Genomic DNA, 16,607 nt, shown 5'->3' with positions numbered 1-16,607 from the left:
TCAATCTAGAATATGATTAGGTCAAAGAAGATTTTCTTATGGAAATTTCTTCTTCACCTTCAAATCAGGTTGCTCATGAGATTTTTTTGATTTATACATCTCCATATTTGCAATTAGGAGAATCTTATGACTTGAGTAATATGTTTGTTGAAGTTGGAAAATATGATCAAACGTGTGATGCAAATGGTTTCCATCCATATAATAATGATCATGTTAACTTAACTAATAGTAGTTGTCCACATGCAATTTGTGGTCTGACTCAATCCTCAAAATGTGGTTATCCAACTTTTCAAAGTACTGGAACTCATCAAGAATTCGGGGCACTTCAACTTTTGTTGATGGTTATGTCAAGTTCTCACAATGCTGGTGAGGTTCCTAAATCGTGTCAGATCTGGGTTTCCTCGCATAATTCTTTCCTTCATATTGTTTCATTGGATGCAAATTCTTTCTTGAAAGATTTACGGTATTCCAAATACAGTTTTTCTAACTTTCAAGATTTGATTTCACATCAGATAAAAAAATTTCTTTAGTCGATACATCCCCATTCAAATATCTTGTATCGAATTTGGGTTTTGAATGTATATCCTTCATGCATTCTCTGAGATATAAAGCCTACCATTCTGATTATCAAGATAAATATAAACTTTTACCGAAGGATTCATATATGTTAAGTGGTTTGGTGAACATTCAACTCCTAATATTCATCATGAATTTTATTAAACTAATCATTTTGGTTCTAGCCCAATTAATCCTTTTAAGTAGAAATCAACTCTTGAATCATTCAATGGATCAAAACCCTCATGCCGATATAGATATTAGATTTCATTTGACATATCCTTATAACCTTTTGTCATCATGTTGTTTCAATTGGTTTCCCAGATTCACAATGCCAAAAATTATTTAATTCCTCAAGCTTTTATATTACTAATCTAGTATGGAACTGGACACAAAGAAAACAAATGGAAAATCGAGAATCTCATATGCTAATTCATCAATCCGGTCATAACACTATTCCTAACAACTATCACTTGATGAATCATTTTCCCATTAGTAGACCTGATGAAGTTATTCTACATTGGTTGATCTTATCGATTCTCCTTATAATTTGAGTGCACTAATTGAAAGTTCATTCTCTCAAGAATTTTAGGGGTTTCAAAAGGATTGATTTGAATTTCATGATCGAATCTATCACTAGTTGGAAGAATCTTACTTAGCAAACTCGTTTGCTAATAATAAGCTTCGATCTCTCTTGATGCTCACTGAGAAGGACAACATCAATGAAGATTCATCCACAATGATCCTTCAATGTTTTTATGATTGTTGTTCTCCATCGAAAAGGTAAGGTTGTTGGGTGGTCAAAGTTAGTTTTATGGAACATAATTTTTCCTTTAGAAAAGACCTTTAATCTATTGTGTAATCTATTCAAGTTCTTATCTTTTTTTTCCACATTATTTTATACTTGTTTTGATTGTTGGTATCTTTGTGTATGTAGGTTAGGAGCAGTTACAGTAGCTACATTGGAAATTTCCTTATACTTATCCCAAACGTTCTATATGGGTAGGTTAGGAGTAGGTCTAGCTTCATTCTAGTTACCCTTGCATAATCATCATGCACTTGCTCTCCATCTAGTTCCAAAAAAAAAAAAAACTTGTTTTTGTCTCGTATGTTGTTGTCTCCATTTTCTTTGTTCTTTTGATCTTGTTTTCTGGTTTTCTCATATATTTTCTTTCATGTTTTTTTAATAAATTCCTACATGAAAGATGTTTCTTTTAGCTTAGAGGATAGTGAGGCAATGTTTTGAAAGGAAATTTTGATGATGAGCAGCGATTGGCTAATCTGTTGCCTCTTCTCTATTTGGGTTTACATATCCTTAAATTTTATGACGTATGAATGGATAATACTATTCATTCTAGATGAAAATCCTTTGGTAAAAATATGAAGCCTATATATTTATTGGGATCTTCATTGTAGACTCGTCCATGTATTGAATGGTGTTTCGATATGTCAACACAACCAAGTATAGAAGGGAAAGGAGAAAATTTTAAAATGGGCATATTAACTTCAATTATCATTCGAAACCCTTAAACAAGGAAAACCCTCTCTTGCAAATAAATAAGACGCGATCCTTCTTCCACCTTCAAAATAAATAAGTGCCTTTGCAAATTCTATTAGTAACTAAATAAATAGGTGAAGAACATAAAGGCTTCCTGCGTAGAGAGGTGAAACAAGAAACTTTGTTGGGGTAATGAATAGGCTTGCTGGCAGTGAATCGATACTTGTGTTTCCTTGAGGTGACTCCGCTGGGGTACTAAAAAGGCTTTCTAGAATTAGAGAAACATTAGTGAATTTTCTTAGCTTTTAATATCAAACACTCAATATACTTATTATCCTTCTTCCCTATCGGAATAGTTAAGGTTTGACTATTCTTATGTTGATGTGCTTGAAGCTGAGAAAGGAAAAGAAGAGACTATATCTTTATCTGAGATAAGTAGAAAATTTGGGGTAATATTCATTGTGAATCAATACTTCTTGAAATACTGAGACCTTTCTGTTATCAGGAAAACTAGTGTCTATGCAGAGCTGCTAGTCCCACTAAGGCTGGTAGCTACCTTAGAAACAAACAAACTAAAAACTACTTTCGTTTTCCTTTATGAGAAATAGATAAGAGGGGAATAAAGAGACCAACCTCTGTCTTGCGCTTGATTCCTTGCTTGATTCCTCTCCCTTCTGATAGGTCTTCGCCACTTGCTTCCTCGTCTACCCAGCTTCAAAGAGCACCTATAGAATCAAAGCAGCATAACACTATCCAAGAACATAGATCTATTATCATAAACAATATAGGACCAGATATATATTGACCACAAAAATTCATATAACATCAATCATACAATAATGTGGAGGAAAACTTGAATAGCTTCATTGATAATCAAGAAAGAGCAAAGAGGATTACAACCAATTGTTCTGACCCAGCATCATCCTCTCAGCAAGAAAGCCCTTCTTCACCTCATGAAAAGCTTAGATCACCCAACACTATGATATTGCACCAAGAAAGCAACAACACTTCCTTACAAGATACAAAATTCCAGCCTCTGGATCTCTGGGATGAGGGATCCATATATAGATGTTTGCAAGGGAGGTGAGTCAGCTTCTGAGATTTGATTAGTGTCCTCTCTCTGATATCTCTTGATTCCACTTGGAGATTGATGATCTCTTACTCATCCCTGGGCGAATGCAGAGAGGCAAGTGTCACAGGAGAAGTTTTTGGAAGATTCCATGCTCCTCCACCTTGCGGATTGACCCTGCCATTTGTCCACTCTCACACATCGCATCCCACAGAAGGGTTTTTCAACATGCATCACACCTACTGTGTGTATTTAGGTGGGATGCAACGCACTTTGACCATGGAGCAGGTGAAATGGTCCAGTTTTGACCAGTTCTGAGTAGTTTTTCATGGAGAACTTCTGGGAGATGCTGTAATCAGTTGACCTTGTTCTTCTAGGGGTTGGAACAACACCTTTAGGGACTTAGGAGCCCTTGGTTTATGGACATTTATGATTGGGGTTGCAGTGCCCAAAAATGTCTATAACAGTTGCCCCCTAAAGCATGAGGTCGTTAATCTTTTGATGTCGGGTGAAATACTTTATCATGAGGATCCGAAGTTTTTTCAAGCTGGAAGGTGACCTGTAATAAGATAAAATACAATACATTATCTTCATAATATTTTCATGATCTAGCTGAGGCGGGCATTCCCATGCTCAGCTTTATAAATTCATTTTCATGTACATGATATAGACAATCGTCTGAGTGTAGACTGATGAGTCTGGTAGAGCCATCATCCCTTAGATTGGATGATTATCTGTGCAGCAATGGTGTACATTTGATGTGTTTATTTTCCTGAATATATATCGCAGCCCGGATGGATGAAACTAGATCCGAGGTCTTCAATCTCGTTCGATCTTCACTCAAAGTGCGAGTCGATCCATGTGAGAGATGTTCTGGAGTCGAACATGGAAATACATCTCCTGATTACCAGCCAATAATGTAAGCTGTTAACAGGCGCGAGAGGAATCACCGATAATGATGATGACCCTCAAGGTACTACAGTACAATTCACGTGGTGTGAATAAGGGACTTGGCATCGAATACCACACAAAATCTTTCAGTCGAAGGCCATTGATGTAAACCTGTCGCCGGAAGTGAGAAACTTGCCATTGAGGCATGCAAGCTTCAAAGTACTGAAAGGGTTGTTCCTAGATCGACTTCTTGGATAATGAGCTGATGTCTACAAGAAGTGATCCATCATAGGAGGGCCGTAGTGAATCCCACATCAATGACACGGAACGGAGCAAATGATTTTAATGGAGGTGAAAACGATCTGGTGATATAAGGTTCAGGGTGGCGGTCATGAAAGAATGGAGCGTAAATGTATTGCAGTGGGTGAGACACAGGTGAATTCTTTGAGCAACTTCTCTTGAACATATCGGCGACACTGACATGATGGATTGGTAGCATTAACCCAAAATATGGATGGTGTGACGGAACCATGGCGATGTGACCAGTGAATGGAACAACCCAACCCGACTCGGATGCGGAGTGAAAGTGTCATGTTCAAGAGCGACTTGCTACCAACAAAGTTTCTTCAAGTTTTCTTCCCAATTTTTCCCCAGTCATTGCTGACCAATACCTCTTTATTTTTGTCAAGCTTGAGGAGGATAACATATGCTTGTTCTATAATTTGCCCTTCAGGCAAACCCATCACTATGTTTTAACGAGCCTAGCAATAGTGAAACTCGTTCTTGTCTGCTATGGACAAGTTTGTCGCTATTTGGTTTTAACGAGTTTAACGACAAAGATAACTCGGTCCTTTTCAATTTTAGAGATTCTGAAAAGGGACGTAAAGGAAACTCCAAAAATCCTTTTTCGTCATCTAATCCCTTAAGTCCAAAAAAGTATAAAATAATACAAAAGGGATGAATTTTCGGTAATTTTAACGAGCCGAACAAAACAAGCGCTCGATCTTTTTGTGTAATAATCCATCAGGTCCAAAAAGATTAAAATCTAAAGGAGGGATAGCACTTCCGGTCACTTTAACGAGCTGGAGAGGCCAATGGCTCAACAATCTTTTCATATTTTACGAGTCAGTTGAAAAGAGCTTAAAGGAGACTCGTTTTTGAGGAACGAGTGATAGATTCGGGTAGCAGCTGATTCCAGGTAAGGTTTGGAATTTTCCAATCACGGCACTATCACAAGGATGGCTAACAGGATCACTTTTTGCAGCTGTTCCTCAAAAGGGGTAAACAATCAAGTGGAGGTGAATGATCGTCCAATACAGAGTGGAGGTGATGATGAGAACACGACCAAGGCTTCAAAGGCTGATGATAATACATTCACGATGGTTATTTACCGGAAATGGTTCATTTTTTAATGAGCTTAAATGCTAGGGGAACATTTTCTCATTGCTTATGTTTATTTTTTAACGAGCTTGAATTCCGCGTTAAAACTGCTCGATCCAGTCGTATAATAAGGATGTCTCATCTAAGATGCCATTTTTATGGAGCTTGCACCTTACAAAGCTTTGCTCTGGATCCTTTCTTTATGCAAGTTAGGAAACGACCAATCCTACGAGTTTAAAGGGTTAGAGGACCTATAAATTTAAAAAATAAATGGTCGCTCTTTGCTTGCACGCCAAAAGGTTTGCATGCCCCCAGGTATAGCGAAAAATTTCTAGGTTACCAAAGATTGTTCTATACAGACAAAACGCTTCCTCATGATGTCTACCAAAATAGACAAAGGTGAGTGGCGCAGACGCCTCCACTCACATAACTTTGACGAGGGAATCTTATTCCAGCCTAATCCCATTTTCCTAAACGGACGGGTGTGTCAGACTAGTCATATATCCTCCGCGGAAACCTACCCTATACCCAAGGTTTTCCTACCGAAGCAGACCAGGGTGCATGCCCCCTGGGTTTCAGTCATGTCCTCCGAATCACTCGCGCTCATCAGGAGGACGGACTGGGGATTGATGAGACATTCCTTGCGTGAAAAGACCATTCAGGGTTGGTATATGACTATTTTCTATGTGTGAGCCGGGGAATGAAAGCTGGTCTACGAGCTTGACCACTCTTCCTTCGTGCGGAAAACACATTACTCTAAAGAGTGAGGAGACAATGGCTCCCATGCAATAAATATAGTCTCGTCCAAGGAGTAGATTATAATCCAGGGGTCCTTGGACTACCATTACGTTCATGTGAACGGTTTTCCTTCTCAACGTTATTGGCACATTGGGAAGGATCCCTAACGGTCGACTGGTTCCTTTATCAAAGCCTGTTAGATTTCTCATCTTAGGCAAAAGCGATGGCGAATCAAGTGCTTTCCAAGCACTTGAGGAAAGGATACTCACAGAAGCCCCTTCATCTATGATGGTACCGGCCATGACCATTCTATATATTTGAGTAATGATTCGAAATGGTACACTAGCCGGTAAACGGGGTCTGCCTAGTAGATTCCAGTCAAAGGAAATAACTAGGTTGCTTGGAGGTGGGACCGAATAGACAGCCGGATACGACTCTGACAAACTTCCTTCCTGCGGTAAAGGAACGAGTAGACTGCCCCCATGTTCATCGGAGTCTGTGCTTATGAAGAGAATTTGAACGGTGTCGTTCTTGTTCTCTTCGGTGACTGTATCATCTGAAGATTGATCCTCTGAAGGCAAGACCGGGTCAACTTCCGCCTCGACTTTTTGACTTTCGTCTGGTGTGGATTCAGATGGTTTATCTTTAATGATAGACGCTTCGGCTGACCACAAGGGCGTGTCAGCCGGATTTTCAACTAGTGACAGACTCGATAAGAGTTTCTTATATCCAGGAGGAAGTCATAACGGTGAAACCGGACGATCGTTCAAAACTCTTTTAGCTTCGTCTAAGAAGGGACAACAGTGGACGGTGTGATCGCCTTCGCACAATTTACAAGGAAATTTATATTTTCCTTTTTGTCTAGGGGCTTCACTTTCACTAGTTGACGGTGTACTTCCAACATGATCATCAGAGGTTGATGACACCGGATTGTGCAAATGAGGAGACTAGTCCCTTAAGATCTGAGGGATGCAAGGACAATCTCGATGATAGTGGTCTCCTTTGCAAATGACACATGGCGATTTAGGCCTGGATGGTGCAGTGTGTGGATTTTCGCTAAACGATGCCTGGTCGCCCCTTTTCGCCTTTGGCTCCTTCTTCTTCTTCTCTTTCTTCTTCTTCTCTTTCTTCTTCTTCTCCTTCTTCTTCTCGGTTACTTGATTTTTGGCTTTACCAGCTTCATCAAACGAAGAGGAAGGAGGAGAGGAAGAATTGTACGAAGTAGAGGGTTGGGGGGTAACTCTGGTATCGTTTAGTTTTTGACTTGATTGTTCAGGAACCACGGTGTTCTGAACGACAGAAGTTGAGAAGAGCCATACGGGAAAGCCGATTGTCAATCCTGGAAGACACAATGTGGCCATATGGGGTGCACCAACATCTCCCCAAGAGGAGAAGGGACTAGGATTTCCTCCAAGGGGAACTCCTTGGTTGGTGGACTCCATTTTTCTCAACCTAAGACCAACGTAGGAAAGGTGATGTTTATTCCGATTAAAATAAATTTTAAACGCTTTGACACAACTTGTTTTTTCAATTTTTAAGAGTCGAGAAAAAACAAAAAATGACTCTAGTCGCCTTCAATTTTTAATGAGCCTGAAGTGACAAGTGCTCAGATGGACCTTTTCCTTTAAGGAGTCTGAAAAGGAATGAAAAAGACTGCTCTGGAAATCTAGATAGAGGGATTACCAAACCAATCGCAAAACTGCAGAATACTTTTTACGGTACGACAGTCAATCTTCCCGAATGTTGTGTTCAGTGCATTGCGATCGATAGGGCGGCAGACACGGCTTCCTATGGATAAAGGATATAGCCTATTGTGGTCTCCCAAAATATACTCGACGGTACATGGGAGCACAAGTCCGTACTGGCACTTGTCGTCTCAACGTGGAGGAATCACCCAATCAACAGTGAAAACAACAGTTACCAGGCTTTATGATGCCGGAATACGTCTCTAGCCTAGACTTCTAGATGTTGTGTGTTAGGTTCCAAAGCGTTTTTAGATTCATTAAATTTATTTTATAGTTGATCTTGCTTAAGAAATTTTCCTTTCAGGTTCACCGCGTGATGTAGATGTACAATTCCTAAAATGCAATCTAAGATGATAAACAATCGTTTAATCTTCTTTTTGCAATGAAAATTCTAGCTACTAAGGAAAGAGAGATGGCGTTCTTTCAACAAAGAGCAGAGAGCACACACTATATGCACTGTCCTAAATCAAACCAACAAACTGTCTAAATGCAAATGCACATGCATGTATTTGTTTTCAGCCTTCTTAATGTGTGAATGATAAAAAGAAAGCTAAGCGCAAATCTGAATTATTTTTCAAAGCGACAATTACTAACAAGCTTCTTTTCAAAACAAAATGAGGACAATGACGACACTTTGTTATTTGGAATTGAAAACTTGCTTTCGACACTTGAAAAACTACCAATTCAAATCAAATACAAGAGTAACAGTGTAATCGACTATCGAGAACAATCAGATTCTCTTCTATGATTGAAAACGACACTTGCGACACTTTCAAATCAAGAAACGACAGTTCAATTACGCTACTTCTTTATAAAAGAGAACTGGAAATGGCTTAAAATACATAAAAACATTTACAGTTCTTTGCACAATGGAGGTGGAATAATGGCAAGGAAGGGGGTTTCAACAGAGGTGTACTGACTACAGGCAGCAAAACTCCTGAATAGAGCTGAAAAGCATGAACACAGAAGCCAAAATCTAAGAGCAGAAGAGATCTGATCAGTGCACCTGTAGCACAGGGAAACTGAAATGCAACGCACCTACTACACTCAGGAAGTGTGATGCATTCAGGTTTCAAATAAGACACAGTGCGATGGACCAGGGACGAGACTTTAGCTGGGTTCTGGGTCACAGTTTGCAGCTGAGTTCAGGGATTTAGGCTGAGCAAGTGGTAATCAGTAAATCAATCACAGGGGTAGATCTAAGGAGGTTACTAGAGCCACCACAAGGGAAATTAGAGAGCTTGTAAATCAATTGTTTAATTCATAAACAAAACCCGGAGATAGACTGAAGCAGTATTGATCTACTTTGCATTTGCATAGAAAATGCAGTTCGAAGGCTAGCTGGCTTGACTTAAGGCTCCGTCTGTAAGCTTATAAAGTAAACAAATGTAGATAAACAAACAATCTATTCGCTCCCCAGTGGAGTCGCCATTTTTTTATCGGGAAAACTAGTGTCTATGTAGAGTTGCTAGTCCCACTGAGGCTGGTAGCTACCTTAGAAACAAACAAACTAAAAACTAATTTCGTTTTCCTTTATGAGAAATCGATAAGAGGGGAATAAGAAGACCAACCTCTGTCTTGCGCTTGGTTCCTTGCTCGATTCCTCTCCCTTCTGATAGGTCTTCACCACTTGCTTCGTCGTCTACCCAGCTTCAAAGAGCACCTATAGAATCAAAGCAGCATAACACTATCCAAGAACATAGATCTATTATCATAAACAATATAGGACCAGATATATATTGACCACACAAATGCATATAACATCAATCATACAATAATGTGGAGGAAAACTTGAATAGCTTTATTGATAATCAAGAAAGAGCAAAGAGGATTACAACCAATTGTTCTGACCCAGCATCATCCTCTCAGCAAGAAAGCCCTTCTTCACCTCATGAAAAGCTTAGATCATCCAACACTATGATATTGCACCAAGAAACCAACAACACTTCCTTACAAGATACAAAATTCCAGCCTCTGGATCTCTGGGATGAGGGATCCATATATAGATGTTTGCAAGGGAGGTGAGTCAGCTTCTGAGATTTGATTAGTGTCCTCTCTCTGATAGTTCTTGATTCCACTTGGAGATTGATGATCTCTTACTCATCCCTGGCCGAATGTAGAGAGGCAAGTGTCACAGGAGAAGTTTTTGGAAGATTCCATGCTCCTCCACCTTGCGGATTGACCCTGCCATTTGTCCACTCTCGCCCATCGCGCCCCACAGAAGGGTTTTCCAACATGCATCGCACCTACTGTGTGTATCTAGGTGGGATGAAACGCACTTTGACCATGGAGTAGGTGAAATGGTCCAATTTTGACCAGTTCTGAGTAGTTTTTCATGGAGAACTTCTGGGAGATGTTGTAATCAGTTGACCTTGTTCTTCTAGGGGTTGGAACAACACCTTTAGGGACTTAGGAGCCCTTGGTTTATGGACATTTATGATTGGGGTTGCAGTGCCCAAAAATGTCTATAACACTTTCACTTAAGGAAAAAACTAAGTAGAGAATCTAGAGTTCTACCAGTGTGTCTCCAAGTGTTGTCACTACGATAAACACCCTCCAAAATTTTGCTTACACTTAAATTTTGGGGCCTACTGAGGATCTTGTGATTTGTCACTCCATGGTTACTTCATGGTTGTTTAATTTTTTGAAAAGAATTAATTATTCTTCTAAGTTTCAAATTCACCTGCTCACACATGCTCTATCTTTGATGAATTCACAAACACACATATTTTATACAAGCTTAGATAGGCATTATGTAGCTCTTGAAGGTAAGGCTTCTGCAATCACTAGTGACAGTGACTGCATTATCCATAAGAATATTGTACTATGCAATACATATCAACAGTTAGTGTGTAATCTCCATGGATAGTATTCCTCACTTCGATTGCAATTGTACTTTTATTTTGGAGGTTTTTCTCAACCATTGCTATGGCGCACCTTTGTTTTCACAAGTGTCACTTACACATTTGAAACTGTCGTTTTTTATTGCATTCACTTCAATAAGTATCATTTTCATCTTATCTACGTTGTGGAAAGTGTGACTTTCACTTTTTTTTAAACCTTTGCAAGTGTCATTTGCACTTTTCTCTTAATTTCACAAGTGTTGTCTTTTGGCATGGGAAGTGTTGAATGTTGTAAAATCAGAGTTATGGTTCATTTCAAGAGGAAAATTGGTACCAATGGGTCCTATTTATCATATATACATGTATTTGACTCATTCCCAAAGTTTTATGCACTCTCATACTAATGTCGTCACTGTCGTCGCAAAGTATATCTTAAGTGTCGCACCTGGAGGAGAATGTCGCTTTTTCATCACATTAAGGGGAACGTGTTGATTTTGGGTGTTGAGTGTTTAATGTTATGTCATTAATTGTGTTGAGTGTGTGATCATGTTCAAGTCCAACCTTGGTTTCATCTCTTCCTCACTAATCCCACACATTCAAATTCCAAAAATTTTCATGCCCGAAAAACCTAAGCTCACTCTTCCCCCTTGAACTGTGCATTACGTTGTTGCAAAACTCAAGCATGTCTCCCTACCTCATGGAACTGCATAATGTGTAGTTATTGACTCCAAGTATTATGAGTTATGTAGTCACAATGCTCGATAACTTCCTCTAGAACTACACAAATTTTCCTCCCATCCAATCTCCTTTCGTGCATTGTACAGTTGCAAGTAGTAGTCTTCCACCCTATCTCCTTGAACTGTGCAACTGTACAATCCAGTGGCTCTTCCTCTCTCCTAAAATACACATTGAAAAAAGTCGATGGAAAAGACTACCTAATTGTGACCATCAACTGTGAAATCCTGCTTCTCAATCCTCTGGTTTTTATGCATTTTGTAGTTGGAAGCCTCTTTACCTCACCCTTGTCCTCTAGAATTGTGCATTGCGTAATCCCTGAGCCTTCCTCCATGTTTAGTACTCAGTTCCAGGTCACTCAGTGTTTTTCATGAATAGAATTATAGTAAGATATTTCTAGACTGATGTCATCTTGTCATGAGTGATTTCACTTACAGGTACTACATTTTGACATGACAAGATGATCCTTGGATAGGAGAAGAAGGATATTATGCTAAAATACACTTGTGAAGTAGGAACCATGAATAATTCATCAAGCAAGAAGATGAAGGGACACTAGTTTATGATATTAGACCAAAGATCAAGATCACATGAACACTCCATACCATTCAATTCCTTGGAGGGTGAAGATGAAGAAAAAATCTTTCATGAAGTTGAAGTACCAAATAGACCTCTCGCGAAGATTGAAGACAAAATAGTTAGAAGAACAACTTGGCATTACCACCTTATCATGAAGTTGATGTCATCATTGTCAAGTTGTGACTTGTCCGAGTGTCATCACAATTAAATGTATGTGCATGTGCCTTGCCACATCATTTGTGGATGTTATTATGTAATTATCAAAAGGAAAAGAAAAAATATAATGTGTGGAAATCCAAGATTCATATGTGGAATATGAAAATTTACATAGTCATATATGGACAAAAGAGTCTTTAGGAAAAGTCCAAAATTCATATAGAAGTCCAAAGGTCACATTAGAAGTCAAGGAGTAAAGAGGGTAACCCAATAGTCATAGGGGAGAAGAAAGGTCATTCCTCTTGTTATAAAAGAAACCTCATAACTCAAGCAAATGGCTTTTGGAGGCTTAGCCTTTGGAGAGCTATCCTTGACTTTTCTAGCTTAGCCTAGGAGATAACATCATTATTTGGAGCAGCAAGAAGTGACTTAATATTCCCCTATTGGAGTTAGTGGCTTGACACTATAACTGTGTACTTGGAAATTTCACCTAATAACCAAAAGATTGCTGAGCCAACACATTTTCATGCATGTATCATGAATATTGTAAGGTTATTCTTTATATGTTTATGGTATATGTTTTGTTCATATGTACTAAGGAAATTGAATTGCTTCATTTGATTTGGAATTTATCTTGTTGAATTTGTATTGTATTTGCTTTAATGTTCCTTGTGTTTATGTGAACTCTTTCGCTAGATAGTTTCTCTCATGTGCCTATCTTAGGATAGTTCTATTACTTTCCTTCTAGAGACTCACTTTTACATCCCTCTTGTGAAAGCCTCCTTTAACACATTGTAATTGGTGTTTCATAGTGTCAAATTTCTTGTTGATTTCAAAAGATATGTGCATTGTTTCTTATGTTATTCTTTTTAGCTAAGGTAAACCTTTAATTTATAATGGTCATGTGGATACTCCAAATGGGGATCCTACTCCAAACAATGTGAGGTAAAATTGGGACTTCACATTGGGGAGACCCCCTTGCTTGATGTATTTCTAGCACCATCAACAATTTCCACACTCTCCTCCACATGCAACTTGCTCTTCCATGAGGACACACACACAAGAATATACACACAACACTACGTGTAACTCTCAACCTCGGAAAAAAATTATTCATAATGTGTTGAGCACTTTTTTGCATTATCCTATTCTCTAATATCATTTGTTGGCTATAATATCTCACTAGAATACTCCTGAAGTAGGGGAAAGGTAACGTTGAAGTGAATCAAGATGATGCATTGTTTGAAAATAAGAAAAGTGTGTTGAATGTTTCATGGATAACTAATAGAGGATTTGTTTAATAAGGTCCATGAATAATTCATTAAAGTGATCTTTCAAATGACTAAGCATCAATGGAAAGCCTTATGTTTGGTAGAATTCATGATCAACAACTCCTCATATACAAGGGAAGGAGGTAGTTACTTTGTTTAAAGACAAAAGTCACATTCTCAAACAAATGCATGTGAAGAAGGAAATTTGAAGTTGCATAGTAAAGAGGAATTTAGAAAAAAAACAAGCTTGATTTGATGAAGAATGCATCAAGATAAATGTGGGTGTCACCATAGTAAATGGTGAGAAAATTAAAAAAGGTAGTGAATAGAAATATTATATTTTAAGAATTTATTATGTCAATAGGTTAAGGTATCATAATGCTAAACTAAACTTACTATCAAGTGGGAAAATATGGATAGGAAAACCAAGGAGTTTGGCTTCAATTTTGATTCGATTCAGAACATGAATATGGGTTTAGATTTAGTAAGGGTTTTGCTAGATAAAAGTATGATATATTAAGGAACAATGATGATCTTATTGTTAGAAACAAGCAAAATTTGTTGTCTAATTGAAGTGTGTATTATGTAGGGTTTTAATGAAATGGGCATTGTGCTACTCGCTCTTGGGCTTTATAAGAGGTTGATTTTTTTCTAGTTTGATGGGAAAATCCCTTTCACTTTCACTAATTCTCTTTGAATTCCAAGTCTTTAACATTTTTTTATAACATTTTATCTAAATTTTGGCATTGGCCATAGCTTAAGATAAATGAAACAATGGATTTTATAGTTTTATGATTGTTTGGAAAAATATCTAATTTATTTTTGTGATTGTAATAACTTGGGTGATGGTTCTCTCCAACAAGAGTATAACATTTTTGGTTTGAATTTTAGCATTGACCATAGCCTAAGACAAGTGAAACAATGGGTTCTAGTCTTTCATGCTTGTTCAACACAAGCCCCTAATTTATGTTTGCGATAATGATAGCTTGGGTGATGGATCTTATGTCTTTAGCAAGAGTATGCCACCATTTCCACTACCTCTCTCTTAAACTCGGCTAGACAACTATTGCACTAGTCCTAATTTAAATCCCCATCAAATTATCTACATCGCAACTGAAATGATTATATATGTCAAATCCAAATCTCAATGCATCACAACCAATATGAGAATTTTCTCATTTTCATATGTAACCTACATTGAAGTTTATACCTTTTATACCCTAACCAAACCTCATTTTCAAAATAATATTTATAGAAAATAATTTTAGACTATCCTTTTTGTAAGAGGAAATTCAAGTAACCTAAAGAAAAAACAAGTAAATTTGTGGGAAGCCATTGAAATTCAATAGGAAACATATTGATATGGTGAAAATTAAGCTAATCCATTTATCCTAAAATGTCAAACAAGAAAGAGACCAAAGTGACATTTAAGCATGAAAGTAAAAGTAGGATATGTGTTTCCATTAAGACAAGGTATTTGAGTATATCTCGACTTGCTCTTATTTTAATAATAAAATTAATTAATCTAACAATATCAAAGACCAACTATATATAGCTACCATTTTATTGAGGATAGAATGTATCCACTCAATTCTACCTTTATATTCCATCCCTCTTGAGGGATGAGTAAATGTGTGTGCTATTTTTCTTTTCTATTGAAAATAAGGAATATGGCTTAATGTATAAAATGAAAATTTAGGTTAGAATCAATGCTCATTTAAGCATGTTGAAGGAGGGAACTAAAACCAAATCTTCACACCTAAATACAAAATAATGCAAAGGGAAAAACAACACAAGAAACCAACAGATTTAACATAAAAGAAAACACTTTCAATACCAATCACAAACTTCATTAGAAACTCAATGAGAGAAAACAAAACAAGGAAAATGAGGCTTTAGGAGTGCAAGTGAATGACATCATATTGTAGTTGGAGTTAATCAATGTCCCACAAAAGAAGATGATTTTTGTTTATGGTGAAAATCCAAGTTGTATTTTGAAGTGTGTAGGTCTTAAAATAGCTGAGAATAACTCTATGGATGAGCTATTGATTGCGATAGGTAATAGATTGTTTAACAAGTCATAACAAGCAAATAATACATGTAGAAAATTACAAAAACGAAATATTCAGGAAACACCCATATAAAAGCTGCAAATGGAGAACTTTTGAGCCATTTTATTATATTTCTACAATTCAAATACAATAGATGATGGAACGTTGAACTTGGGCTTGTCTGAAGGGACAAGCAGGACCAAACTTAGGTAGGAAAATGGCTGAGTTGAAGGCTGCCCAACTTCTACACCAATCTGCACTACGCTGCCTAGAAACTGCTACTCTACTGAAGTTTGAATGGTTGGAGGGTGCACTGAAACGACCCAAAAATTTATATGATTTTAACCCTGGACTCCTTAGGCAAAACCCACAAAAACCTAGAAATATTTTGTCCCGATTTGGACTACCCAAAATTGACCCCCAAAGGCACTATTTAATCCCCAACAATTCTACACTGTCTTTTGCAAAGATACAACTTAAAACCCCACCTCTGGTGCTCAAAAAATTATGAAATTTATATTAGGATCCTTGTCAAAAACCCAAAAAAAACCCATAAAGGATTTTGGCTGGTTTAGACTTCTGATTTTCGACCCCCTTGGAGCCTCACCTCAGCTCTAGCTGCCAATTTCGACTTGTTGAAAACTGCCTGTAAATCCACCTAAAAACTTCTCCAAAATGTTTAGTTCACCCATGCTATCCAATCCTTGACTCCACAGATGATCTCTTGGCCCAACTCAGTTGCTCCCAAGTACCACGAAAATCTGTTGTGTGGCGACTACGTTGTCCCCGGCCTAGTAGTTCGAATTGCTGGAATGTTGGTTTAACTGGCTATAAAACCCAGTAAGTACGTTGGTCTAATGCTTTTGCCTCAGATCACCAAATCCTGGACAAGAAATTAGATCTCTGATTGCCTCAATCTCCCTCTATGTGTTTCCTAGCTGCCTAGAAATACACACTCCTTGCTCTGCATTGGTTGGTGGTGCTATGTCACTACCCTAGAACTCCTGAAATCCTTGTATAACTGCCTCTCTAGGGTGAGCACGGATGGTCCCCCGAAGTAGAGGTTGAATCTCCTGCTTGAGAGATTCATGGCTAA

This window comes from Pinus tabuliformis, chromosome 4_1 (assembly GCF_031772625.1).
Source record: "Pinus tabuliformis cultivar Carrire ecotype Pingquan chromosome 4_1, CPIR1, whole genome shotgun sequence".
Lineage (NCBI taxonomy): Eukaryota > Viridiplantae > Streptophyta > Pinopsida > Pinales > Pinaceae > Pinus > Pinus tabuliformis.
Note: the sequence above shows the minus strand (reverse complement) of the source record.